Here is a 27,678-nt window from a genome sequence, read left to right as displayed (position 1 = left end):
TTAATAATCAAGGTAGTAGTGACACCCTGAAGCCTTCTGCTCAGTGTCTTTTGTGGATCCTAGCTTGTTAATCCGAGGCCTGCGCGTTGTTGGATGTCCTAAAAGTGACATCTAGATGCTGTGGTGCAGAGGAAGATTACAAGTTTGAAAAACATCTCATCAAGATACTAATGAAATGAACAAGAATATTTTATACCTATAAATTCAACCTACATTTGTAAACTACTAGTTGTTAATTAATTCTAGGCTATTCAAATATCCAAGAATCTTTTGCGTATGCCAGCAAATGCTGGTAAGAAAGTTAAAGTTATCCTGTATTTTTTTGTTACTAAGATGCAGGGCGTAAGGAAAACAGAACTTAACTGAAAGAAAGCTGTTCATCCCAGACACCAGGGGTTCAGGCACATTTGCAGTACAGTCAATAGAAGGTTTTCCCTCGAAAACGACAACCTTGTCAGCAAGGTATGTTGCCATGATAAAATCATGCTCAACAATAAAAGCTGTTTTCTTCTGATGAAGGATAAACCTTTTGATGACCTTTGCTGCAAGAAGGCGCTGCTCTGAATCAAGATGGGCACTTGGTTCATCGATGAGGTAAATATCAGCAGCCTGCAAATACCAAAAAAAAAAGAGGAGATTAAAAAACATCCATTGGATGGCTGATATATTTATGCTGATTTATGTATTTTTTTAGGAATATTAAGAATACTAACGTTATTGCAAGTATGATATACTAATATCTATTTTTCCACATGAATATGATTAAAATATTTGAAAATTCAAGTTGTTCTGCAAAAGGAAAAAGTTTGTGGTGTAATACTAAGGAACTTCTGTACCAACAATATGATCTGAGGAAAGAACATAAGGGTCAATGTATTGTGCTTTTACCTTTCCGAGACAAAGACAAAGTGCAACCCTTTGTAGCTCCCCACCAGAAAAGTTTTCAACCTTCCTGTCCATGAGTTCTTCAATTTTCAGTGGTTTCATGACATCAGATCTGAACTGTTCATCGGTGCAAGATCCAGGTATTTTCCTGTGTAGAAGCTCTCTCACGGTAGTGCTAATTTTGGGTATCAGTTGCTGAGGTTTGTATGAGACACTATATGCTGGCATATCAACTTCTTCATCACCCACTCACTCTGTTTGGCTTCACTTGTCCTGCCTGATACATTCAGATGAAAATAATAATAAGGGCTGCACTACTAACAAATATATTTTCAGTAGCTGAAAAACATATATGAAGAACAAGGTGATATACCAGCATACGGATAAATGTTGTTGGTACGACGGCGGGCTTTGCTTCGAAGGAAGTACGGAGGAGATCGAGGAGCGTGAGAGCGTGCGAGGGTTCGGCGGACTGGAGCCGTGATTGCGGCGGCAAGAGATGACGGTGAACAGTAGAGAGGCCAGGCGCCCAAGGGTGACTTGAAGTCACAATCCCAGGCTAATCGTTTCCTTAATGAAGTTGGACTCTTATAGTCCTTACAACTCGACCCTTGACGCTAACGAACTCTTGCTATAAATCTGGACCAAATCTTCTAAGACTCTAACCCAAATCTGCTAGGACTCTAGATGGGCCTGAATACAACACGGTTCAGGTCCCTCTGTTGTTGCGCCTTGCATAAGTCTTTCCCACCATAACATCTCTCCCTCCCTCGGGAAACAGCTCGTCCGCGAGCTGGAAGGAAGGGTGAGCTTCCCGGAATGCAGGAACCGGCTCCCATGTAGTGTCAGACGCAGGCATGCTAGACCACTCGACAAGGATATGCCAGACGCCACGACGAAGTTCAAAGCGCAATATGCGTTCTGGTCGCTGGAGAGGCCGGTCGTGGCGAAGTGGAGGAAGCACAGGCTCAGACGTCGGTGGTGTACCACGGAATGGCTTTAACACCCTGACATAGAAGACGTCGTGAATCCGGGCGCCCTCCGGAAGACGAAGCCGGTAGGCCACCTCGCCCACCCGCTCAATCACCTTGAAAGGGCCAGCATACTTGGGCCCCAGCTTGCCGCGACCGCCAGGGGCTAGGGACTGCGTGTGTCGATGAAGCATGCGGAGCAGTACCCAGTCCCCGACGGCAAACTCTAGGGCATGGTGCTTGGCATCGTAGAAGCGGCGAGCGTACTCCTACGCCTGGAGAAGGCGAGCGCGTACCTCGTCCAAGAACTCATCCCGGTTGGACAGCATGGTGTCTACGGCCTCCGTGCGCGCCTCCCCTGGAACATACGGCAGCAGGTCGGGCGGAGGACGTCCGTAGACCACCTGAAACGGAGTAGTCTGAAGCGCCGTGTGATATGCGGTGTTGTAACAGAATTCCGCCCACGACAGCCAGTCCAGCCAGTCGCGAGGGCGGTCACTAGTGAGACATCTCAAGTACATGGTTATGGCCTTGTTCACCGCTTTGGACTGCCCGTCTGTCTGTGGGTGGAATGCAGTGCTCATCTGAAGCTGGACGCCGGCGTGGTGAAAGAGATCACGCCACACATGCCCCGTGAAGACCGGGTCGCGATCGCTGACGATGGACTCGGGAAATCCATGGAGGCACATGATGTCCTGGAACAAAGCTCGTGCCACTGACGACGCCGTGTAGGGGTGGCCCAATGGAATGAATTGCGCATACTTCGAAAACCTATCAACCACGGTTAGGAGAACACTTTTACCGTGGACCTTGGGCAGCGCCTCAATGAAGTCGAGGGAGATATCTGCCCAGACTCGCGAGGGCACCGGTAAGGGTTGCAGCAGTCCCACAGGGTGCAACGTCTCCGTTTTGTTCCGCTGGCACGTGGAGCAGGAACGCACGAAGTCGCCGACAATGCGCCGATCATGCTCGACGTAGAACTCGGTACGGAGCCGCCGTAGAATCTTTTGGATGCCCTCGTGGGCTCCTGTGTGGGCGAGCTGAAGGACGTCATCTAGGAGCGGGGACAATGCCGGCACGAAGACACGTCCGTCATGGAGTATGGCCCCTCGTGGATGGTCCAGGAGGCCCCGTGCGCACCGGCGGCCACGGCGTCGCGACGTGCGCGCAACGTGGCGTCGGTGTCCAGCTCCTGGCGGAGGTCATCGAAGAGCCGGAATGTTGGAGCCGAGAGCGCCGCTAGGGACGCCGCATGAATGTCGCAGAGTCCCGCCAAGAGCGGGGTGTCGCCGTCGCGGCGAGACAACGCATCGGCCACCACGTTCGCCTTGCCGGGGCGGTACTCAATCCTAAAATCGTACCCGAACAATTTGCTCACCCAGTGATGTTGTGGAATTGTCGAAAGCCGCTGGTCGAGCATGAACTTGAGGGCATAGTGATCAGTCCAGATGACGAAAGCGCGCCCCCAAAGATAAGGGCACCAATGGCAGACCGCTTGAACGAGACCGATGAGCTCGCGCTCGTACGCCGCCGCTTTGAGATGCCGAGCCGCAAAGGGCCGACTGAAGAACGCGATGGGATTCCTATCTTGATGAAGGACGGCTCCGAAGCCAGAGCCGGACGCGTCGTAGTCAACGACGAACGTGGCGTTGAAGTTCGGGAGATGGAGCACGGTCACCGCACACAGCGCTGCTGTAACACCCCTGGTGTTATTCTTGCCTAATTGCACTTGCATTTTATATTCATGAACATCATTCATCCATTCATGAGCATATATCACTTGAAACATGGGAAACATGACTTTGAAACAAGAGTACCATTTCAAGTGTTTTTCATCGTTTCAGTACCTTTAGTGCTTGATTATTGTATGACCAAGGTGTGGTATAGCTAAATATATTGTTAAACATCTTAGCTATGCTTAGAAAGTCATTAGGAACAATGTTCATGTTGATCATTTTGCCTGATTAAGATTTCAAATCATGGTTTGACTTGTTTTGACCCTAGGACTTTTTGGTTTGACTGTTCAAAAAGTGCCACTTAGAATGTTTGCATGTCTGAGCAACCCTAAAACAAAGTTGTAGCAAATTATATGAGGAACAAAAAGTATTTTGTGACCAAGTCATGAAAATGTGCACAACATGCTCTAAATGGTCCCACAAGTCAGAATTTGGGTTGATTTCAACACTTAAAAATTTCTAAGTATAAATTCCAAGTTTTCAGTTTCTTGAACACGACTTTGGCATGATTTTTCTCTCTATCCTTTGCGAATTAGACAGTGATCTTTAAATGAGTTTTGTAGCTGGCATGTAGGTGTACAACTTTCGTTTTGATTTCTTTCGCTAACACTCAACGGATTAGGAGATCGAGCCTCGTCTTTTGGCGCTGTCAGTCAGCCTTTCGTTCTCTGAATCGCTGCTACAGTGCCCGACCGGTTCAGAAGATCACCGCCGCGTGGATGCCGCGCGTCGCCGGCCTTCTGCTCGAGCTGGCCACGCGCCACGGGCTTCCTGACGCTGCTGGCCGAGTCTTGAGCACCCCGCGCGCCTGCCTGACCAACTCGCCCGCCCATTTTCATTTCCTTCGCCGCAGCGCTCTCTCGCAGCAACAGCGCGCCGGCTCCTCCATCGACGCCGAGCAAGCGCCGTCGCCCAGCGCGCTCACCGCCGCGAAATCGCCACCTCCAGTTAGCGCTCAGCTCCGTCTTCACCTCCCCTAGCTACTCCATCTCACCGTCGAGCCGGAGAACCCAAGGTAGTGGCCCAATTGAGTTTTCGCCGCCACCGCAACTCGCCGGAGTTGGAGCTCACCGTGGCTAGCACGGCACAGCTCCTCTCTTCCTTCCCTACCTCCCGTTTTGTCTTCTCCGTCGCGCACTGTTACTCGGGTGATGGTGTCACCGTCCCCGCCGGCCCCGTCTGGCCGGAACGCGGCCGCGCACCGCCGTGCGCCATGGCCGAGCCGCCGAGCTCCGTGGCTGGGGTGCTTAGGGGTCAGTAGGGAGCATGGTTAGAGTACCAATAGACGCGGTTCTTCACGTAGGGCACGTTGGTGCCGTCGGTTTCGCCGGGGAGATCACCGTCGGTGAGCTCGATCATCGCCGCGCCGACGTGTGCCGTCTCCCCTGTTTTGTGTCATTGACACGGGGGTCCCGTGCGTCAGTCGCTGAGCCGAAGGGGGGGAGCCAGGCTTGGGCTGCGCTGTGTCGTGGGCCGTCGGGTCCCTTCGGGCCGGCCCAAGTAACGCTTAAGTGAATTGATTTTCATTATTCTTTATTATTTGAAATCTGAAATGGTTTGAAAAATATTTGGATGGTCAAACTTGCTCCAAATTTGTTGAAACAAATTTTGCTAGGTTCCTTATCATCAGATCTACTTGGGAAAATTATTGCATGTCATTTTTGGGATACTTTTCTGTAGGATTTTATTTAATCATGGATATTGCTGATAACTTGAAAAATATGTATAAAAATCTATAGTCTGCAGAAAAATATGATTTCAAGTTTGTTAATCTTCTTAGGTCATGTACTTCCTAGGAAAAATATGTTTCATGCATGTGCTGTGGAAAACTTTGGAGGTGTAGTTCAAGTGCCTTTAATGGCTGATTTTTGTTATTTTTGCTAGAGAGCAAACTTTGTATAAAACATGCATGTGAAAATTTTTGGACAGTCATTATATGCTATGAAGAACCTAGGAAAAATATTAATTCTGTTGTTTGACACTTTTCATAGTACAAAGTAATTTCATGCTCATTTTTATGCTATAGCTTGTCATTTTTGTGTAGGATAGTTTACTTATCCAAATGCCATGAAATTTTTATGGTAGTCTGTTTAGGGTAGTATTATGCTACTGTAATTTTCTCAGATTTTTAGGAGCATCAGAAATATATGTTGCTATTCAAACCTATTATTAATTAGGGTTTAAGCAAGTGTTGCTTTAAGTGTGATTAAGAAATTAGTAAAGCTTTGGTGTATCTTTGAAGCATTTCATAAGATAGGTTAACTTAACATATTAGTAGTAGAAGAGAATGCAGTAGATGACATGTGCTTGTAGTATAGTTTCTTGGATGATGTTGACTACCTTGCATTTCAACATATCCATTGCATTCATCTCCTTCGATGCACCGTTTGCATAATCACTTACGCGCATTGCATCATACAGGATCGCAAACCGAGAACCCCGTCGTCATACCCGAGGAGCCAGAGGAGCAGCTCGAGGTGCAGCAGCAGGAAGTGCCAGAAGCCGACGAGGAGGACGTTGAGGAACTTCCGGAGTGCCCCGATCACCGTCCGAGCTCCTTCGAGAGAGGCAAGCCCCGGAGCATTTTTCTCCCGGTTTGCAATGATTTAATTAAATGCTTTACTTTAATTGATGCATTACGTTCAGGAGTTGTTTGCAACCGTTGCTGCATTATACCTTGCTTACCTTTGTTATACTATATCCTTGTTACCCTGGTATCCGCAGTCGAGTCAATGCTTAGCTGGCTTAGACCGGTAGAAGTCGGGTGATTTCCTGTCACCTGCGAGCTATAGGTGGTTACCTGGATCTGCTTGGATGACTATGAAGTCATGGTATAACTAAGTGTTAAATGAAGTTGAGACCGGACGGAGACTTGCAGAGTTTTGGACTGTAGTGTTTCCGTCTGTGTCGATTAAGGACCGACCGTTGTTGGGCCTCGAGTCATGTTGAACGCATGCCTTACATTTAGCTGGCCGGATAAAGTACCTTCCGACCGCGAAGCTGGGAGATTTTTCGGGCCGAGTAGATTGCCCGCAACGCACTATGCCGGAGCAGGTGTGGTAGGACACGGGGGCGGGATGATAAGGCCAAAGTGCAGTCGGTCGGCCCCCGGGTACATGTGGTTCCTGGCAAACTCGAGATTCCTGGAAAGTTGACTCGGTGATCAATATCTCACTTTAGCGGGTGAGTGAGGTTTGTGTAAGGAACAAATCACCAGCTGGTTAGGAATCGATTCGAATCGCCATCGCTCCTGGATAGTGAGCACTTGACTTGAGTTACTTCATCGTAGTAAATGTTATGGAACACTTGGACAGTTATAATGAATATGACAGTATGGAAGTTGTTTAATGATCATTGGTTATCATTATCTGCTTAATCACATGTTTACTCTAGTATAGGTGCAAATCTAGTTGACAGGTTAATAATAATTAACTTGGCAATAATGCTTTTAGAAAGGTTCTTGAAATGCTAAAAATGCTTCTTTTTGCAAATGAGTCAGCTACCCTACTATAAAGCCCTTCATAATCCTTGGTGTCATTTATTTTCGGTTATGTCGGGTAAGTCTGGCTGAGTACCTTCTCGTACTCAGGGTTTTATTCCCACTTGTTGCAGATGGGCAGATGTATTACGGCTACTGTATCAACTGCCTGTATCCTGCGATGGGTGATGCTTAGGACCATGGGCATGGTCATTCCTTACGTCTCATCTAATGCTTTTGTTGGAGATGATCATTCGCTGGCACTATATTTAAACTCCGCGTGAGTGTGTGTGTGGTTTGAACAAATGACTTCCGCTACTTTTATTCGAACTGGTTTTGTAATAACTATGTTGAAACTCTGATGTATCCGTGATGCAAACTTTTATGTAATATGTGATGGTGACCGCTAAACTTATTACGATCATGGCTGGGACACGAGTTGGTTTGAAATCCTTCGTGATTTCACGGACTACCGGGTTATACGGGCTTAAGTTTGCTCAATCGTCTGCTCTGGTGGATGATTTTCTTACTTAATTTCGTATAATTGGTCGGTTCTGTTACAGCTGGTATCAGAGCATGGTTTAGCGTGTTACTGTTCACAAGTGTATTTAAAACAAAAGGCATTTGGAAAAACGTGATTTTAAAACTATAAAGTGTGCCAGTGATCATATCCTTTATGCCCAGTTAAGGACTTTAGGTGGCTTAATTAAGTACTGACTGGGGTTCTTGCATCATATTTCTTTTTCGTCGCTCATACAGCGTGCTATTGTATGAGTGCCACTTGTTTGAGTGGTAATGAATGGATCAATTGCCTCTACGCCTCGGTAAGTGTGAGTTGTGAGAGCATGATCGGATACACCGCCGATCTAGGGTGAATGCTTATATGATGCTGGAGTAATTACATGTTCTACGCATGTTTTACAAAGGTATCTCATGTATGGGTCTTCCGTCTGTGGAGGCGATGCCGTCAATAGGACGATGGTTCGGGTAGTTACTACCGTTGTACACGTATCTGGGGATTCGTGTAGAGCAGTGTAGATAAAACTTTACTGCTTTTATGCATTCATTGGGAATTGGGCTGAAATGAATCTTCTGCAGGTACATAACAACGCTATCGTGTAGAACGTATTAGCTAAGTATTGAGAGATCGTTGTTATGCCACCGAATTCGTCGTTAGAAATTATTATTTCATAAGTTTGTGAGAACGTACGACACGTACATACATCATGTTACTTGTGCATCTCATTCATCTCATGCATACCTCCCCTTATAAATTGATTATCTCATTTTGATAAAAGTTGTATCACCAAAAATATGTTTCCCCGAGGTAATAAGAGAACTTTTGCTACAGATGGCCCGCACGAAGCAGACCGCCCGTAAGTCCACCGGAGGAAGAGCACCCCGACGTCCGTTGGCCCTAAGGGAGCACCGCACCACGGACACCTTCTTGAGCGAGTTTGGCATGCCAACTTTGCTTTGGAGAGTGCTCCATGATGTGGGGTACCCAGAGGGTCAAGAGCCGGTGTACTCTTGGAATGAGAGCCAGTTGGCAGATGATGGACTTGCAGTGGTGGAGATCACGGTTCCTGCTCTCGGTGATGCTCCAGATTGGGATGGTTGGCATTTGGAGTTTGAGGGTCGCACTCCAGCTGAGGGTGCAGAGGGAGCAGCCTTCCGTGTCATCAGGGACATTATGAGCAGATTTCCCAGTGAGCTTGCAGCAGCTCTAGCTGGTACTTTTCCTAGGGATGATCCTCGCGATGCCATTTGGGTTCAGCCTCAAGGAAGTGCATTGGTCAGAGGTCCAGCTGAAGGACAGGCTAGCGACAACTAGGCAATGAGTGCTATGTTCGCCGCCATCAGAGCGTATGAGGGTCTCGAGAGTACCTACTGGACTTTGACTGGCTTGCGTAGTGAGGATAAGCTCAAAGGGAAGAAGCAGAAGAAGAGACAGGCACGAGCTATAGCTAGCTTGCAGGAGCAGTTGGCTGATATGAACTTACAGCGAGATCAGGCGGTTGAGAGAGGTGATAGAGCTATGCAGCGAGTGCATACGTTGACTCAAGCCAACAACAATGCAGACCGCATGATTGGACAGTTGGTTCAGGAAAGGAATGAAGCCTGGAACGCAAGAAACCTTCTGTTGCAGAGAGTCGATGAGCTAGAGGAATACAACGGCAACCTGCACGAGGAGTTTCACGCGCTCTACAATGGGGTTGGCCCATATGCTCCACCGAACGCCGCTGGCATGGACATCGACGACGACAACCAGAACGAGCCTGTAGTTTCACCTGGAGGCGATGGTGACGTCTCCGATCCCGACGATGGCCCCGAGGAGTAGGCTAGTTGCTTTGCGCTAGTATCTAGGTCCTGTCGCGATGACCTTTCTTTTGTTGGCATGTAATCCATCGTATGTTGTTTCGAACGTATGAGACTTGGTATGTGGTTGGAACTTGACTTCTCGAATGCGATATCTGAACGCATAAAAAGTCCAGTGTATGTATGCTGGCAATGTGATTGTATGGACGCGATGTTTGCCGTTTAAGTAATTCGATTAAGTGCTGTTGTTTTAATTGGAATGCGATTGTTGTGCCTCTGTTTTATTGTATGAATTTATTCTCTCCAGTAAATTCAGTACGGCATAATTTTTCCTTCACTCGCAATTATTACAGCTTCACTCAATCATTACTTGTTGCTGAAATATGCAGATGACAAACACTCGCCGAACCACGTATGAGGCCGCTGAGCCCGGTGCTAACGGTACGGGGACTGGTGGTGGTGGTGGAAACCACGGCAACAACAATGAGCCTCCCCATGAACCGCATTTGCCACCTCCTCCCCCGTTTACCCCCGAGATGTTTCTCGCACAGCTGCTCGGGAGTCAGCGCAACATGGAACAATCCCAGAAGAACATGGAGGATTTTCTGCGCACCATCACCAACAACGTTCAACGTGGTAACAATCAAGGCGGTGGCATGGGAGTAAACCAATATAGCAGCTTCAAAGATTTCATGGACACCAGGCCACCCGTATTCAAGGAAGCAACAGAGCCACTCGATGCTGAGGAATGGATCAACACGATGGAAGATAAATTCCGTGTGTTGAGGATGACTGAGGTTCTGAAAACGGAGTATGCTGCACTTCAATTGCAAGGACCGGCGGGAATGTGGTGGAAGCACCATCGCACCACCTTCCCTCCAAATGCTCAGATTTCTTAGAGAGAGTTTGCTGAGGCCTTCCGCGGAGTCTATATTCCACCCGGGCTGACCGAAATGAAGTTGGGAGAGTTTCTGGCATTGAACCAGGGCACCAAAACCGTGACACAATACCTGCATGCCTTCAACAACTTGTGTCGCTATGCTCCCGACATGGTTGACATAGATGCTAAAAGGATAGCCAGTTTTAAGAGGGGTCTCAATCCAAAAATGATGAAGCATGTTGGTACCAACAACCGCGTCAAATTCAACGACTTCATCAGCGACTGTCTGAAGTAGGAGAAGAATAACAACGCCAGCACCGCCGCCAAGACACGCAAGAGAGCCTTTGAAGGTGGGCCGTCTCAAGCTAGAGCACCTATGGGAGGTCGTCCTCCATATCGCCCATCGGCACCTGGCGCTAGATTCAGGCCACCTCAGCCAAGAAGCCAGAATTTCCGTGGACCTCAAAAGCCGTACAAGATGGCAGTACAGCCCAACAGAGCAGCCGCAACTGCGGTGCAAGGCAGTTCCAAGGGAGCTGTGGGATTTGCCGGGACAGTAAGAGGACCCTGCTATAACTGTGATCAACCCGGTCATTTCTCGAAGTTTTGTCCGTACCCGCCTAAGAAGAAGCAGCAGACTTATAATGCTAGGGTGCACAGTACAATAGTGGATGAAATCCCAGAGGGAGAGCCCATCACTGCTTGGTAAGTTTCCTGTCAACGAAAACCCTGCAGTTGTTCTATTTGATTCTGGATCATCGCATTCTTTTATGAGTCAAGCATTTGCACAGAAACATGAACAACTATGCACAGAATTGGGTTATGGTTACCGTATAAGTTCAGCAGGGGCTGATGTTTTGACCAACCGGATGGTTCGAGGGGCAACCCTTGAATTAGGTAGCAGGAAGTTCCGAGTGAACTTGATAGTTATGCCTGGGTTAGTCTTGGATGTCATTATAGGGATGAATTGGATGAAGGATTGGGGAGCAGTCATAGATACGGGAAGTCGAGTACTTACCCTTAAGGATCCACTAGGTGAGGGTACTTTCCAAGTACCATTGCCTCGAAGAACAGACCTTATAAGTGTTACATGTGCTACGGCAGTCATTCCTATTCATCAGATTCCGGTAGTGTGTGAATTCCCAGATGTATTCCCGGATGAGCTACCTGGTCTTCCGCCAGATAGGGAGATTGAGTTTGGAATTGAGTTAGTCCCCGGAACAGCTCCGATTTCAAGGAGACCCTATCGGATGCCTCCAGATGAGTTAGCTGAGCTAAAGAAGCAATTAGAAGATTTGTCGAAAAAGGGGTTTATTCGGCCAAGCAAGTCTGAATGGGGATGTCCCGCCTTATTTGTGAAAAAGAAGAAAGAGGGCACGTTGAGAATGTGCGTAGATTATAGGCCACTCAATGCTGTGACCATCAAGAATAAATATCCCTTACCGCATATTGATGTTCTGTTTGACCAATTATCCAAGGCCAAGGTGTTCTCAAAAATAGATTTGAGGTCCGGTTATCATCAGATTAAGATTAGGCCACAGGATATACCGAAAACTGCATTTTCCACCAGATACGGGTTGTATGAGTATCTTGTCATGTCTTTTGGCTTGACAAATGCTCCTGCATATTTTATGTTCTTGATGAATACAGTTTTCATGCCAGAATTGGATAAGTTTGTGGTAGTGTTCATCGATGACATTCTGGTGTACTCCGAGAACTGAAAAAGATCATGAAGAGCATCTGAGAACTGTCTTGACCAGACTTAGAGACCATCAATTGTATGCTAAGTTTAGCAAAAGTGAATTCTGGTTGAAGGAAGTTCCTTTCCTTGGTCACATTCTGTCAGAGAATGGAGTTTCAGTCGATCCAAGTAAGGTGCAAGAAGTTATGAATTGGAAAGCACCGACCACAGTTCCTGAGATTAGAAGTTTCTTAGGACTAGCGGGTTATTACCGTCGCTTTATACCAGATTTCTCAAAGATCGCCAAACCAATGACGAGTCTCCTACAGAAGGATCACAAGTTTGTGTGGACAGAGGAGTGTGACGCAGCTTTCCACACTTTGCGGAAACTGTTGACCACTGCTCCTGTTCTAGCACAACCAGATATTGAGAAACCATTTGATGTGTTTTGCGACGCATCGAAAGACTGGATTGGGTTGTGTTCTTATGCAAGAAAGGAGAGTCATAGCTTATGCATCACGTCAATTGAGAAAGCACGAGGTCAACTATCCAATACATGATCTTGAACTTGCTGCAGTTGTGCACGCCCTCAAAATTTGGAGACATTATCTACTTGGTAATGTGTGCAATATTTTTACGGATCACAAGAGTCTTAAGTATATCTTTACCCAACCAGAGCTAAACATGAGACAGCGTAGATGGTTGGAATTGATCAAGGATTACAACTTGAATGTGTAATATCATCCTGGTAAAGCCAATGTAGTGGCCGATGCTTTGAGCAGAAAGTCACATTACTTGAATGTGCAGCCATTACTTGAAGATGGGTTCGATCTAATGCATCCTGCTGTGTTACATAGTATTCAGATTAGTTGCTCTTTGGAGAGTAAGATCATAGAAGGCCAGAAAACCTGACAAGGGGATATTCCACATCAAAGAGAAAATAAAAGAAAAGCCGTCTCAACACTTTAAAGTGGATGAACAGGGCGTGTTGTGGTTTGACGACCGTCTTGTGGTTCCCAAGGATCGAGAGCTTAGGGAATAAACTCATGGATGAAGCTCACCTTTCTAAGCTATCTATCCATCCCGGAAGTAGTAAGATGTATCAAGAACTAAGATCTCGTTATTGGTGGACCAAAATGAAGAAAGAAATTACAGCATATGTTGCCAGATGTGACACATGTTGTCGAGTGAAAGCCATTCACATGAAACCTGCCGGTATGTTGCAACCCTTATCAGTCCCTAGTTGGAAGTGGGACGATATCAGTATGGATTTTATCACGGGTTTGCCCACTACTCAAAAAGGACATGATTCGATTTGGGTAATTGTGGATCGTCTTACCAAGACCGCTCATTTCTTGCCGGTCAAAACAGATTATCGACCACCTCAATATGCCGAGAAGTATATCGCAGAAATTGTGAGGTTGCATGGTATACCAAAGACCATAGTATCTGATAGAGGCTCACAGTTCACGGCCCACTTTTGGGAACATTTACACAAAGGCTTAGGAACTAGTTTGATTCGCAGTACCGCTTATCATCCTTAGACAGATGGTCAGACTGAACGAGTAAATGCTGTTTTAGAGGATATGTTGAGAGCCTGTGTATTGTCTTCCATGGGATCATGGGAGTCATGGTTACCGTTAGCTGAGTTTTCTTATAATAATAGTTATCAAGAAAGCATCAAGATGGCCCCATTCGAAGCTTTATATGGCAGAAAATGTAGAACACCATTGAATTGGGTCGAGCCTGGTGATAGATGGTATTATGGCATTGACTTTGTAGAAGAAGCCGAGAAGAAAGTTCATATTATTCAGCAGAATATGAAAGCTGCCCAATCACGTCAGAAAAGCTATGCAGACAAAAGAAGGAGACCTCTTGTATTTGAAGTTGGTGACTATGTTTATCTGAAAGTCACGCCAATGAAGAAGAAAAGGTTTGGAATCCGAAGAAAGCTTGCCGCGAGATTCGTAGGACCCTACAAGATCTTGGAATAAAGAGGTCCGGTAGCCTACAAGTTAGAGTTACCTGAGTCAATGAGTACAGTTTTCCCAGTTTTCCATGTATCACACCTCAAGAAATGTTTGCGTGTTCCGGAGGAAAGAATAGAACCTCGAGGTATCCAACTCAAATCAGATTTGGTGTATCGCGAACAACCAGTTCGAGTGTTAGACACTAAGGAATGTGCTACTCGGAATAGTGTGGTGAAAACATACAAGATACAATGGGATCATCATGATGAGGGAGATGCAACTTGGGAAACAGGAGAGTATCTACAAAAAGCTTATGAAGATTTTTATAACAAATGGTTCGTAACCCAAATCTCGGGACGAGATTTTTATAAGGGGGGAAGGCTGTAACACCCCTGGTGTTATTCTTGCCTAATTGCACTTGCATTTCATATTCATGAACATCATTCATCCATTCATGAGCATATATCACTTGAAACATGGGAAACATGACTTTGAAACAAGAGTACCATTTCAAGTGTTTTTCATCGTTTCAGTACCTTTAGTGCTTGATTATTGTATGACCAAGGTGTGGTATAGCTAAATATATTGTTAAACATCTTAGCTATGCTTAGAAAGTCATTAGGAACAATGTTCATGTTGATCATTTTGCCTGATTAAGATTTCAAATCATGGTTTGACTTGTTTTGACCCTAGGACTTTTTGGTTTGACTGTTCAAAAAGTGCCACTTAGAATGTTTGCATGTCTGAGCAACCCAAAACAAAGTTGTAGCAAATTATATGAGAAACAAAAAGTATTTTGTGACCAAGTCATGAAAATGTGCACAAAATGCTCTAAATGGTCCCACAAGTCAGAATTTGGGTTGATTTCAACACTTAAAAATTTCTAAGTATAAATTCCAAGTTTTCAGTTTCTTGAGCACGACTTTGGCATGATTTTTCTCTCTATCCTTTGCGAATTAGACAGTGATCTTTAAATGAGTTTTGTAGCTGGCATGTAGGTGTACAACTTTTGTTTTGATTTCTCTCGCTAACACTCAACGGATTAGGAGATCGAGCCTCGTCTTTTGGCGCTGTCAGTCAGCCTTTCGTTCTCTGAATCGCTGCTACAGTGCCCGACCGGTTCAGAAGATCACCGCCGCGTGGATGCCACGCGTCGCCGGCCTTCTGCTCGAGCTGGCCACGCACCACAGGCTTCCTGACGCTGCTGGCCGAGTCTTGAGCACCCCGTGCGCCTGCCTGACCAACTCGCCCGCCCATTTTCATTTCCTTCGCCGCAGCGCTCTCTCGCAGCAACAGCGCGCCGGCTCCTCCATCGACGCCGAGCAAGCGCCGTCGCCCAGCGCGCTCACCGCCGCGAAATCACCACCTCCAGTTAGCGCTTAGCTCCGTCTTCACCTCCCCTAGCTACTCCATCTCACCGTCGAGCCGGAGAACCCAAGGTAGTAGCCCAATTGAGTTTTCGCCGCCACCGCAACTCGCCGGAGTTAGAGCTCACCGTGGCTAGCACGGCACAGCTCCTCTCTTCCTTCCCTACCTCCCGTTTTGTCTTCTTCGTCGCGCACTGTTACTCGGGTGATGGTGTCACCGTCCCCGCCGGCCCCGTCTGGCCGGAACGCGGCCGCGCACCACCGTGCGCCATGGCCGAGCCGCCGAGCTCCGTGGCTGGGGTGCTTAGGGGTCAGTAGGGAGCATGGTTAGAGTACCAATAGACGCGGTTCTTCACGTAGGGCACGTTGGTGCCGTCGGTTTCGCCGGGGAGATCACCGTCGGCGAGCTCGATCATCGCCGCGCCGACGTGTGCCGTCTCCCCTGTTTTGTGTCATTGACACGGGGTCCCGTGCGTCAGTCGCTGAGCCGAAAGGGGGGGGAGCCAGGCTTGGGCTGCGCTGTGTCGTGGGCCGTCGGGTCCCTTCGGGCCAGCCCAATAACGCTTAAGTGAATTGATTTTCATTATTCTTTATTATTTGAAATCTGAAATGGTTTGAAAAATATTTGGATGGTCAAACTTGCTCCAAATTTGTTGAAACAAATTTTGTTAGGTTCCTTATCATCAGATCTACTTGGGAAAATTATTGCATGTCATTTTTGGGATACTTTTCTGTAGGATTTTATTTAATCATGGATATTGCTGATAACTTGAAAAATATGTAGAAAAATCTATAGTCTGCAGAAAAATATGATTTCAAGTTTGTTAATCTTCTTAGGTCATGTACTTCCTAGGAAAAATATGTTTCATGCATGTGCTGTGGAAAACTTTGGAGGTGTAGTTCAAGTGCCTTTAATGGCTGATTTTTGTTATTTTTGCTAGAGAGCAAACTTTGTATAAAACATGCATGTGAAAATTTTTGGACAGTCATTATATACCATGAAGAACCTAGGAAAAATATTAATTCTGTTGTTTGACACTTTTCATAGTACAAAGTAATTTCATGCTCATTTTTATGCTATAGCTTGTCATTTTTGGGTAGGATAGTTTACTTATCCAAATGCCATGAAATTTCTATGGTAGTCTGTTTAGGGTAGAATTATGCTACTATAATTTTCTCAGATTTTTAGGAGCATCAAAAATATATGTTGCTATTCAAACCTATTATTAATTAGGGTTTAAGCAAGTGTTGCTTTAAGTGTGATTAAGAAATTAGTAAAGCTTTGGTGTATCTTTGAAGCATTTCATAAGATAGGTTAACTTAACATATTAGTAGTAGAAGAGAATGCAGTAGATGACATGTGCTTGTAGTATAGTTTCTTGGATGATGTTGACTACCTTGCATTTAAACATATCCATTGCATCCATCTCCTTCGATGCACCGTTTGCATAATCACTTACGCGCATGGCATCATACAGGATCGCAAACCGAGAACCCCGTCGTCATACCCGAGGAGCCAAAGGAGCAGCTCGAGGTGCGGCAGCAGGAAGTGCCAGAAGCCGACGAGGAGGACGTTGAGGAACTTCCGGAGTGCCCCGATCACCGTCCGAGCTCCTTCGAGAGAGGCAAGCCCCGGAGCATTTTTCTCCCGGTTTGCAATGATTTAATTAAATGCTTTACTTTAATTGATGCATTACGTTCAGGAGTTGTTTGCAACCGTTGCTGCATCATACCTTGCTTACCTTTGTTATACTACATCCTTGTTACCCTGGTATCCACAGTCGAGTCAATGCTTAGCTGGCTTAGACCGATAGAAGTCGGGTGATTTCCTGTCACCTGCGAGCTATAGGTGGTTACCTGGATCTGCTTGGATGACTACGAAGTCATGGTATAACTAAGTGTTAAATGAAGTTGAGACCAGACGGAGACTTGCAGAGTTTTGGACTGTAGTGTTTCCATCTGTGTCGATTAAGGACCGACCGTTGTTGGGCCTCGAGTCATGTTGAACGCATGCCTTACATTTAGCTGGCCGGATAAAGTACCTTCCGACCGTGAAGCTGGGAGATTTTTCGGGCCGAGCAGATTGCCCGCAACGCACTATGCCGGAGCAGGTGTGGTAGGACACGGGGGCGGGATGATAAGGCCAAAGTGCAGTCGGTCGGCCCCCGGGTACATGTGGTTCCTGGCAAACTCGAGATTCCTGGAAAGTTGACTCGGTGATCAATATCTCACTTTAGCGGGTGAGTGAGGTTTGTGTAAGGAACAAATCACCAGCTGGTTAGGAATCGATTCGAATCGCCATCGCTCCTGGATAGTGAGCACTTGACTTGAGTTACTTCATCGTAGTAAATGTTATGGAACACTTGGACAGTTATAATGAATATGACAGTATGGAAGTTGTTTAATGATCATTGGTTATCGTTATCTGCTTAATCACATGTTTACTCTAGTATGGGTGCAAACCTAGTGACAGGTTAATAATAATTAACTTGGCAATAATGCTTTTAGAAAGGTGCTTGAAATGCTAAAAATGCTTCTTTTTGCAAATGAGTCAGCTACCCTACTATAAAGCCCTTCATAATCCTTGGTGTCAATTATTTTTGGTTATGTCGGGTAAGTCTGGCTGAGTACCTTCTCGTACTCAGGGTTTTATTCCCACTTGTTGCAGATGGGCAGATGTATTGCGGCTACTGTATCAACTGCCTGTATCCTGCGATGGGTGATGCTTAGGACCATGGGCATGGTCATTCCTTACGTCTCATCTAATGCTTTTGTTGGAGATGATCATTCGCTGGCACTATATTTAAACTCCGCGTGAGTATGTGTGGTTTGAACAAATGACTTCCGCTACTTTTATTCGAACTGGTTCTATAATAACTATGTTGAAACTCTGATGTATCCGTGATGCAAACTTTTATGTAATATGTGATGGTGACCGCTAAACTTATTACGATCATGGCTGGGACACGAGTTGGTTTGAAATCCTTCGTGATTTCACGGACTACCGGGTTATACGGGCTTAAGTTTGCTCAATCATCTGCTCTGGTGGATGATTTTCTTACTTAATTTCGTATAATTGGTCGGTTCTATTACAGCTGCCTTGAGGGCCGTAAATGTCGCATCGGCGGCCTCTGACCATCGAAAGCCCTCTTTGCGCAGGAGCTATGTCAATGGGGCAGTGATGGTACCGTAGTCTTTGATGAACCAGCGATGATGGCCGGCTAGCCCGAGGAACCCGCGAAGGCCGCGCGCCGAACGCGGCTATGGCCACGACTGTACAGCCGCCACCTAGGTCGTGTCCATGGCCACCCCTTCAGCCGTGATGACATGGCCAAGGTAGTGGACCGACGAGGTAGCGAAAGAGCATTTGGACCTCTTGAGATGCAGCCGGTGCTCGCAGAGGACGTCCAGGATGACGCGGAGATGCCGTAGGTGCTCGGTCCACGTGGAACTATATACGAGGATGTCATCGAAGAAGACGAGGATGCTGCGTCGTAGGAACGACTTGAGGATGAGGTTCATGAGCGCCTGGAATGTCGAAGGCGCGTTGGACAAGCCAAAAGGCATGACCAAGAACTCGAAGTGGTCGTGGTGTGTCCGGAACGCCGTCTTTTCCACATCAGCGGGGTCGACGCGGACCTGGTGATAACCTGAATGGAGGTCCAACTTGGTGAAAAATTTGGCGCCATGGAGCTCGTCTGGAAGCTCTTCAACGACCGGGATCGAAAACTTGTCTTTCACCATCACGGCGTTGAGTGACCTGTAGTCGACACAGAAGCACCAAGTCCCGTCCTGTTTCTTGACAAGCAATACCGGCGCGGAGAAGGGGGAAGTGCTATCCCGTATGACCCCCTGCTGGAGCATCGCCTCGCACTGCTTCTCCAGCTCATCCTTCTGGAGGTGGGGATACCTGTAGGGCCGGACGGCGATGGGGTCGGTGTTGGGCTTCAAGTGTATCCGATGATCACAGGGGCACGTGGGCGGGAGTCCTATGGGCTCCGCGAACATGTCGGCGTAGGTGTCGAGGAGACAGTCTACGAGGACTGGCTCCGCCCCCTTGTCGGTGAAGACATGGCCGGAGTGTAGCTGCTCGGCGCAGCCCGCGCTTGGCGAGCCAATGCTCGTCCACATGACATGGCGGCTGCGGAGTACGAACGCCATGCGAAGACCCTCAAAGTCCCACAGGATCGGCCCAAGGGTCCGCAGCCAGGCGATCCCCAGGACCATGTCGTAGCACTCCAGTGGGATGGAGAAGCAGTCCACTGGGAAGACTTCGTCGCCGATCTCGAGCTTGGCGTTGCGGGTGAAAGCACGGCACGCGACTCGGTCACTGTTCGCCACAACCACGTGTGCACCGTGGCTGTCCTGAAGCTGTAGGTCCACGCGCTGAGCTGCCTCTGTGCTGATGAAGTTATGAGTTGAACCGGAGTCCAGGAGCACGATGAACTGGTGCACACCAATTTGGACGTGGAGCTGCATAGTCTTTTCGGCCCGGATGCCCGTGATGGCGGATAGAGAGATCATAGGCGCGTCGGGATCAAATGGCGGTGCAGCCGGGTCGTCCTTCGTGTCATCCGGCTCCTCCACGATGTAATCTGAGGCCTTGAGGTAGAAGAGCCTGGCACACTTGTGCCCCCTTATGTATTGTTCATCGCAATTGTAGCATAAGCCCATCTTGCGCTGTTCCGCCATCTCCTCCGATGTGAGGCGCTTGAACGTGCGTGGTGCTGATGCCGAAGAAGTGGCGCTGGAGATGGCTGGTGCAGGCAGCGCGGCTGGTGTGCCAACAGGTTGGCACGGCAAGCGCGGTGCCGGCAAGGCAGGAGCCTGCGAGGCATTGCGGCGCTCATAAGCGCGTGCAAGCCGCATGGCATGCTGGAGGTCCTGTGGCTCGAGGAGCTCGACGTCGACACGGATGTGTTCCGGCAGACCGCCGGTGAACAGCCGCGCCTTCTGCAGTGTAGAGAGGTCGCCGGCGTGTGCAGCACGGGCTTGAAACTCTGCCATGTACACGTCCACCGATCCTCCGAACGGCAGCCGCGCCAAGTCAGCGAGGTGGTTGGTGCTGAGGGCCGGGCCGAAGGGCTGCTGACACATGCGACGGAAGTCCGGCCACGCGGGGCGGCCTATGTCGCCTTCCAAGACGAGGTACCACTGTTGAGCCACGCCCGTGAGGTGATACGATGCAAGCCGGACCTTGTCCACTTCCCGTGTCATCTGGCCGCGAAAGAACTGCTCACACTTGTTGAGCCAGCCGAGCGGGTCCTCTTTGCCGTCGTAGGTGGCGAACGTGAGTTTGTGGTACTTTGGTACAGCCACGCCCTCCGCCTCCGGCGATGATGGGATATGTGGCGGCGTCGAGGACATGTGCGACGTCGGTGCCGAGACGTAGGTCAGTCCTGTAGATGGGAACACAAGCAGCGGTGATGGTGAGTGCGGAAAATTAATCTGGGTGATCGGCACACCCGCTGACAGCGGTGGAGCAGGTGGCCGCGATCTGTGCACCGCTGGAGATGGTAATGGCACCGACGGCGGCGGCGCCACGCCGGATTCCACGGACGCCGCAGCGACCTCGGAGATCACCGGAGCGGAGACCGCGGGTAGGGCTGGGACCCCACCGAACCCCGGCAAGCCGAATTGCAAGAGCGCTGGCCGGCCGTCGAGCGCCGAAAGCCGGACACCCTGGTCCGCCAGGTGGTGGTTGACGGCTGTCATCTGGAGTTGGAGGCCCGCGATGGCCTGCGTCAGCGCCTGGAGCGCCTCCGCGGTCGACAAGGGTTGGGGCGCGGACGGCACAGTGGGCACCAGGATGCCCAATGGTGCTCCCATCGGCAGCAACGCGGTGGATTGTGGTACAGCGGAGGCCGGCACGCCGGTCGTGGGAGCAGCGGATGAAGGAGAGACCGTCGCAGATGAGTCCGGATGTCGCCATGGTCTCTGATACCAGGTTGGTACGATGGCGGGCTTTGCTTCGAAGGAAGTACGGAGGAGATCGAGGAGCGTGAGAGCGTGCGAGGGTTCGGCGGACGGGAGCCGTGATTGCGGCGGCAAGAGATGACGGTGAACAGTAGAGAGGCCGGGCGCCCAAGGGTGACTTGAAGTCACAATCCCAAGCTAATCGTTTCCTTAATGAAGTTGGACTCTTATAGTCCTTACAACTCGACCCTTGACGCTAACGAACTCTTGCTATAAATCTGGACCAAATCTTCTAAGACTCTAACCCAAATCTGCTAGGACTCTAGATGGGCCTGAATACAACACGGTTCAGGCCCCTCTGTTGTTGCGCCTTGCATAAGTCTTTCCCACCATAACAGTTGTCTTCCCAGTACCATTTTCTCCGAGCAGTACAATTATTTGGGAATCATTAAAGCTTCCTTTCATGACCGATAGCTTGAAACCAGATCTTGTTTTCGTCATGGTAGGATATTTGTAGCTTTGGTAAGTCTCACCCTCCGTTATCTCCTCAGCAGACTCAGTAACCTGATAAACCAAACATCTCATCAGGTTTTGAGCAAGTAAATAAGTTAGTTTTCAGAAGTGTCTAACCACAATTAATAGTACTTACTCTAAATGTAAGTTTCTCCTCACGGAAACACATATTTTCTGTTGGGATAAAGCCATTCAGGAAAATATTGATTCCTTCCCTAACTGAAAAGGGTAAAGTGACAACACCATATGCTCCTGGACTCCCATAAAGACAACATATGTAGTCTGACAAGTAGTCAAGAATGCTAACATCATGCTCCACAACAATTACATAGCTGCAAAATTGGAGGAAAACGATTTATGAGCTGCAGACTTAGTTAAATGTTTCAACTGACTTATGGTTCTTTGATGTAAATTTTTTCATTACTTCTTGGGCTGAAGTAATGAGCGAATAACTTGTGCAGCTTTCAGCTTTTGTTTGACATCAAGATAGCAGGATGGCTCATCGAACATATAAACATCTGCATCTTCCATAGCCCGAGCAGCTATTGCAAATCTCTGAAGCTCGCCACCAGATAGATCTGATACATTTCGGTCCATTACTTGATTCAGGTCGAGAATATCACACAAAGTATCTTTGGCTTGTCTCTTGCCTATCTTATTAAGCTTGTCGCCAACTGTCCCTTCAACAGATTTTGCAATATGCTCGACGTACTGAGGTTTAATAATTGTCTGCCACTGAAACGCATTAGAGAGAACAGAACACATATATCTATTACTTATTACTACATATGCAGCCATGAGCCCATAAGCCATGAGAAATACCAGAATGGTAGTGGATTTCAAAACACGATAACATGTGTTAACTAATAACATTAGATATAGCTATGCCAAATAAACATTGTACTATCATGTGAGCAGTGACGGATGCAGAACAGGATTGAAGGGGGGGCTGGTCTCTTCTCCTTCCTCTCTCTCTCCATTTTTCTTCTTTCCTCCACCTCTTCTTCTCCCTCACCCTCCCCATTTTCCATTGATGCACCAGCTGTAGGGGGAGGGGCTGAGTCCCCCCAGCCCCCCCTTTGGATCCACCCCTGCATGTGGGCTAAGAATTAATCATGGTCAGATCAGCAAAAAACAGATAGAGTAGAAAATTTAATGGAATTAAGAGAAAAATGTTAAAAACACATTATTAGAATCTTCCAAATTTTCTTGAGAACATCTAATGCAAAGTTTTAACTGATTCAGAAATGACTACTTGAATAAACTTTTGATGTTAAGCCCATATCTGTTTAATTTAAAAGTACAAACAAGACACACTAGACAATAAAATAGAACGATGGCTATCATTTATTTGGTAGGTCCTAATTGATCAGATATATATTAAAAAATTATAGTAGAAGTACCTTCATTTTGTCTTCCAAAAAACGGGTAAAGTATTTCTGAAGTTCTTTTCCATGAAAGTGCTTCAGTTACTGTCATCCCAATTTGGTGGATCCTGAATAGGTGGGAAGAGTCTTATAGCCTAAAATGACTTCTACCGAAATGAATAACAAAAATGTTCTCTGTTTTCCTTACCATGAATTTACCCAGGTTAGGCTTCAACTTTCCAGACAGAATGTTAAGTGCAGTTGACTTCCCAATACCGTTTGTCCCTACTAAGCCCAAAACTTTCCCAGGCCTTGGAACCGGCAACCTACAGGAGATTATGAAAGCTTGAGAAAATGTTTTGTATTTGAAAGGCATTGTGGCATGAAAAATCCAAACACATCTGGGATAAATACCATTTATAAAAATATAAATTTGGAAAAGGAAAAGGACGGTGTGAGTTTGAAAGAAGGATATGACTGAAGTATCACAAAGATGGGAATGATCTGTTTACCTGTGAAGTTTGAAGGAATTTGGTCCATAGCGATGTGTTGTCTCCTTGTCAAGTTCCCTTGGCAAGTTTATAATTTGAATAGCATTAAATGGGCACACCTGAAAATATAATAACAAAAGGGAGTTATATTATTATGAACATTACATATAAGCGTGGGTCGGTACCTCAAAGATAATCAGAAAAGGAAAAGGATCTAACCTTCACACAAATACCACATCCAATGCACAGATCCTCGGAAATTAAGGAGACTTTCGATGACTGGGTCACTTCGATGCACTGATGCCCTATCAAGTATAAACGTGGATAACAAATCTCATATTAAGTTTTAATATAAACAAGAGCAATATGAAATTCCTAATTATTACTCAGTAAATTAAATAGATGTCTGAGTAAAGCTAAACTATAACATACTAAAAAGAATATTGGAGTCAAAATCTAACTACATTGAAACATATGATAGGTTTACATTGTTTGATTTCTATTGTTCTCAAAGTTTTTCCCCTTTCTCTTACATTACTCCCACCATTTCAAATTGTAAGACATTTTGGCTTTTCTAGGTGCATAAGTTTTGCTATGCATCTAAATATACATTATATTTAGATACATCATAAAATAATGCATCTAAAAACTCAAAACGCCTTACAATTTCGAATGAAGGGAGTAGATTATAACTAATCACATATTGCATAATCATATTATTATGTGTTCGCTTGCCACTAATATCAGGGCTACGTGTTTAGATATATTTAGAGGATTTCTATACCCATCATTTACGAGAACTACATGGTGAATCTAGATATAGACTTGAATAAAACCATATTCAACCAATGATGAGTAGCGAGGGTGCATTTGACCCATATATATCATATCACTACCGGAAACCGGCTCTTTGCCGAGTATTTTTATGTTTGCCAGAGTGCATTCCCTCGGACACTCGGCAAACAAGCTTTTTGCTGAGTGCTGCGAAAAAAACACTCGGCAAAATAATTGCACTCGGTAAGCAAACTCTTTGCCGAGTGCTGAAAAAAAAACACTCGGCAAAGAAGTAAGTTTGCCGAGTGTTTTTTTTTTTTGCACTCGGCAAAGAAATAAGTTTTTCAAAGTACATCGAAACAAATTTAGAAAAACACGTTATGGAAAAGAAGAAAGAGGAGGGAAAAAAAGGTTTATACTATAACTCACGCACCCCGCCGCCACCCCACGGACAAACGCACCCCGCCGCCGCCCCTCCCCTCCCTCCTTCTCCCGGCCCCTCCCATCAGAGGCCGACAGGGAAAAAGGAGGCTCTTTGGTGCGATCCGGCGGCTCCGGATGCGGTGGCTGGCCGTGCTGTACAGACGCACGCTGTGGCTGCTGCGCGCCTACTACGCCACGGCGATCAACGACCTTCTCGAGGGCGCGCCGTCATCAGCTCCCTCCGCGGGCCGACCGCCGGCGCCAACTCTGTCTTCGGCACCGCGTTCGCGCCAGTCGTCACCGTCGGCCTCTGATGAGTTCTCACGGCTGGCCGGCTGCATGCATGCGGCGAGCCCGTAATAGTAATGTGCTTGGAATTGATTTCACAGTTGATTATGGGCTAAAGTAAAAAAAAACTAACCAGGGGTCTAGAGGAATTAGGTGGCACTGCAAATAAGAAATAGGCCTCTTAAATTCAAGTTGAAGATGGCTCAAACTATGATGTGGTATACCGTATCCACCCACACCCTCCCATTGATGAGTTCTATTAATTGGGGGCAAGGTTGTCTAGCTATGTCTAAAGAATGTTTTATGCCTAAATACTAACCTATTTGATTAACCACCTTATGTTTATTAGGGTCAAAGGGGGGAGAGGATCACCCCCCACTTCGTTTCATAGTGGCCCGGGATAGAATTTACAAAGTTCATACTATGTCAAGCTCTTTACTTCGCAGATTGAATACCACGCCATTTGGGCCCTAAGGCCGTGTTTGTTTTCGAAGTAATTAAAGTACCTTGCAAGCACGGAGCTATGCTTTTATTATCCATCATCAGGGCTGATGGCATTATTTTCTGTTAGATTTATTTCACTTAGGGCACTCACAATGCAGACTCTATCATAGAGTCTAAGTCTATTTATTACCCTCCTATTTATTATACTTTGCTGATGTGGCAGTCTATTTATTGAAGAGAGAGGGAGAAAAAACTAGACTCCAAGTCTTATTTAGACTCCAAGTCTATGATATCTTCGAGGTAATAAATGACTTAGACTCTATGGTAGAGTCTGCATTGTGAGTGCCCTTAGGATCTTCTAGCCTAATTACAAGAACATCTAATTACCCAAATTAATTCTTAGTTTTGCTCTTACCCGATAGGTGTCGATGCGCCCCAAGGCCTTCTGACATCGACATGTTTTCATGATGTAATTGATGTAGCAGGCATGTCGATAGATGTAGGCCATAGGTGTAGTCGGAGACATAGGCACAACTGCACAAGAGACAAGAGGTTGACTTTGATCTTTAGAGCCAGATCCATGTTAGCCCCTAGTCCTTCATCAATAGTTTTGTTGGGCATATCTTCTAATGCCTCTCCTTTTCGATCATTGCCCGCTATATATGTATGGGGCACCTTTTTTTATGCACAAATGTAGGCATGTAGATAAGATCAAGCCAAGACGTAGCCACATTTTCAACTAATTAGCTTCATGCTTTTAATTTCACAGAGAGGAAAGAGCAAAATGGATGATGTAGCCACCATTGTGCAGTGCTACATGAAGGAGCACAATGTCACAAGCGAGGTTGCCGTAGCCAAGATTGGTTCCTTTGTTGAGGATGCATGGAAAACACTAAATCAGGCACTCATCGAGTATCATGCTCTACTTCCAGTTGTGCAACAAGTCACCAACTTTGCAATGGGCATGATGATATTTTTTCACGACAGGTTGATCCAGGTAGTAACAAGAATTAGAATTACATCAACAATTTAGTGGAGGATCATATATTGCATTTATTTTATTTTATTTTGAGATACTCGGCTGAAAAAACGGACGATGTAAAAAAGTACCGGCAGACGGAACGAACGGCCAAACAAAAAAAACAGGAAAAAAAACTGAAACGCTGGAACAGACTTGAACACCTCTGAAAACAAATGAACGCAAGCAGTAATCAGGGAAGGACAGGATTGGGTCCTTGGAGGCTTCGCTCCTGTTGGAGAAATTGTTCAAGTCTGGTCGCAAAATTCTGCGAATATGTAATGCCTATGTCTGAGTTCCAGTAGTTAGGTCTGTGTTGTGCTGGTTGTCTGATGTTGGCGACTCGCCGCCATCAGCTACTGGTTTGTACCGTTTTAAACTTTTATCCCTCTTAATGAAAAACGGGTGAAGTCCCGGTCGCGAAAAAAAAAACAAATGAACGCTGCAGACGGGAAAAAAAAAAGCAGACCCTGCCATAGGCAAAAAACAAAAAAGACCCTGCGTAGGGAAAAAAAACTAAAACGCCGGAACAGACTTGAACACTGCGAGCCCATTCGCTGCAGACGGGAAAGAAACGAACACTACTCACTATGGACGGAACCAAAAAACCAAAAAAAGAAACGTGCACCTGGGACGGAACAAACTTGGACACTGCAAGGTTAGGTAATTGGGCTGGATAAAAATCTCCATATTATACATATATTTACGTAATGTCTATCCTTATCCTTTTCTATCTAGATTAGGATCTCTTTTAGGTTACTCGAGATTATTTAGATTATTAGCATTCCTAATATAATAATAGAAGAGGCAAAATTTCTACCAATATTTTCGTCTAGCCCATTCAAATTTGCCCAACCGTCCTAGTCCACTCACTTCCATCCGGCCCACTGGCTCAGGTGCAGCGCACCTCACGGGATTTACCTCACGTCCTCTCGGATGAAAAAAAATGTCCGTCTCCTCACGCTGCCGCCGCATCCCTTCCCACCCACGCCACCATTGCTTCCGTGCAGTGCCGCCGCTGCTCCTGTCCCGCGGCGCCACTCCTCCTCCCGTCTCGCGTGCAGCACCCACGTGGAGCAGTCTGCGCCGCCGCCTCCCGTGGTTGTGCTACCGCGTTCTTCCGAGAAGCTGACGCCACGGCATTGGCCGTCCTTCAT

General features: G+C 46.8%; 1 pseudogene; it reads right to left on the bottom strand.

Moving 5' to 3' along the window:
• Positions 1 to 27,678, bottom strand: LOC136465558 (ABC transporter E family member 2-like; annotated as a pseudogene).

This window comes from Miscanthus floridulus, chromosome 7 (genome assembly GCF_019320115.1).
Source record: "Miscanthus floridulus cultivar M001 chromosome 7, ASM1932011v1, whole genome shotgun sequence".
In the NCBI taxonomy this organism is placed as follows: domain Eukaryota; kingdom Viridiplantae; phylum Streptophyta; class Magnoliopsida; order Poales; family Poaceae; genus Miscanthus; species Miscanthus floridulus.
Note: the sequence above shows the minus strand (reverse complement) of the source record. Positions and strands in the feature narration are given on the sequence as shown.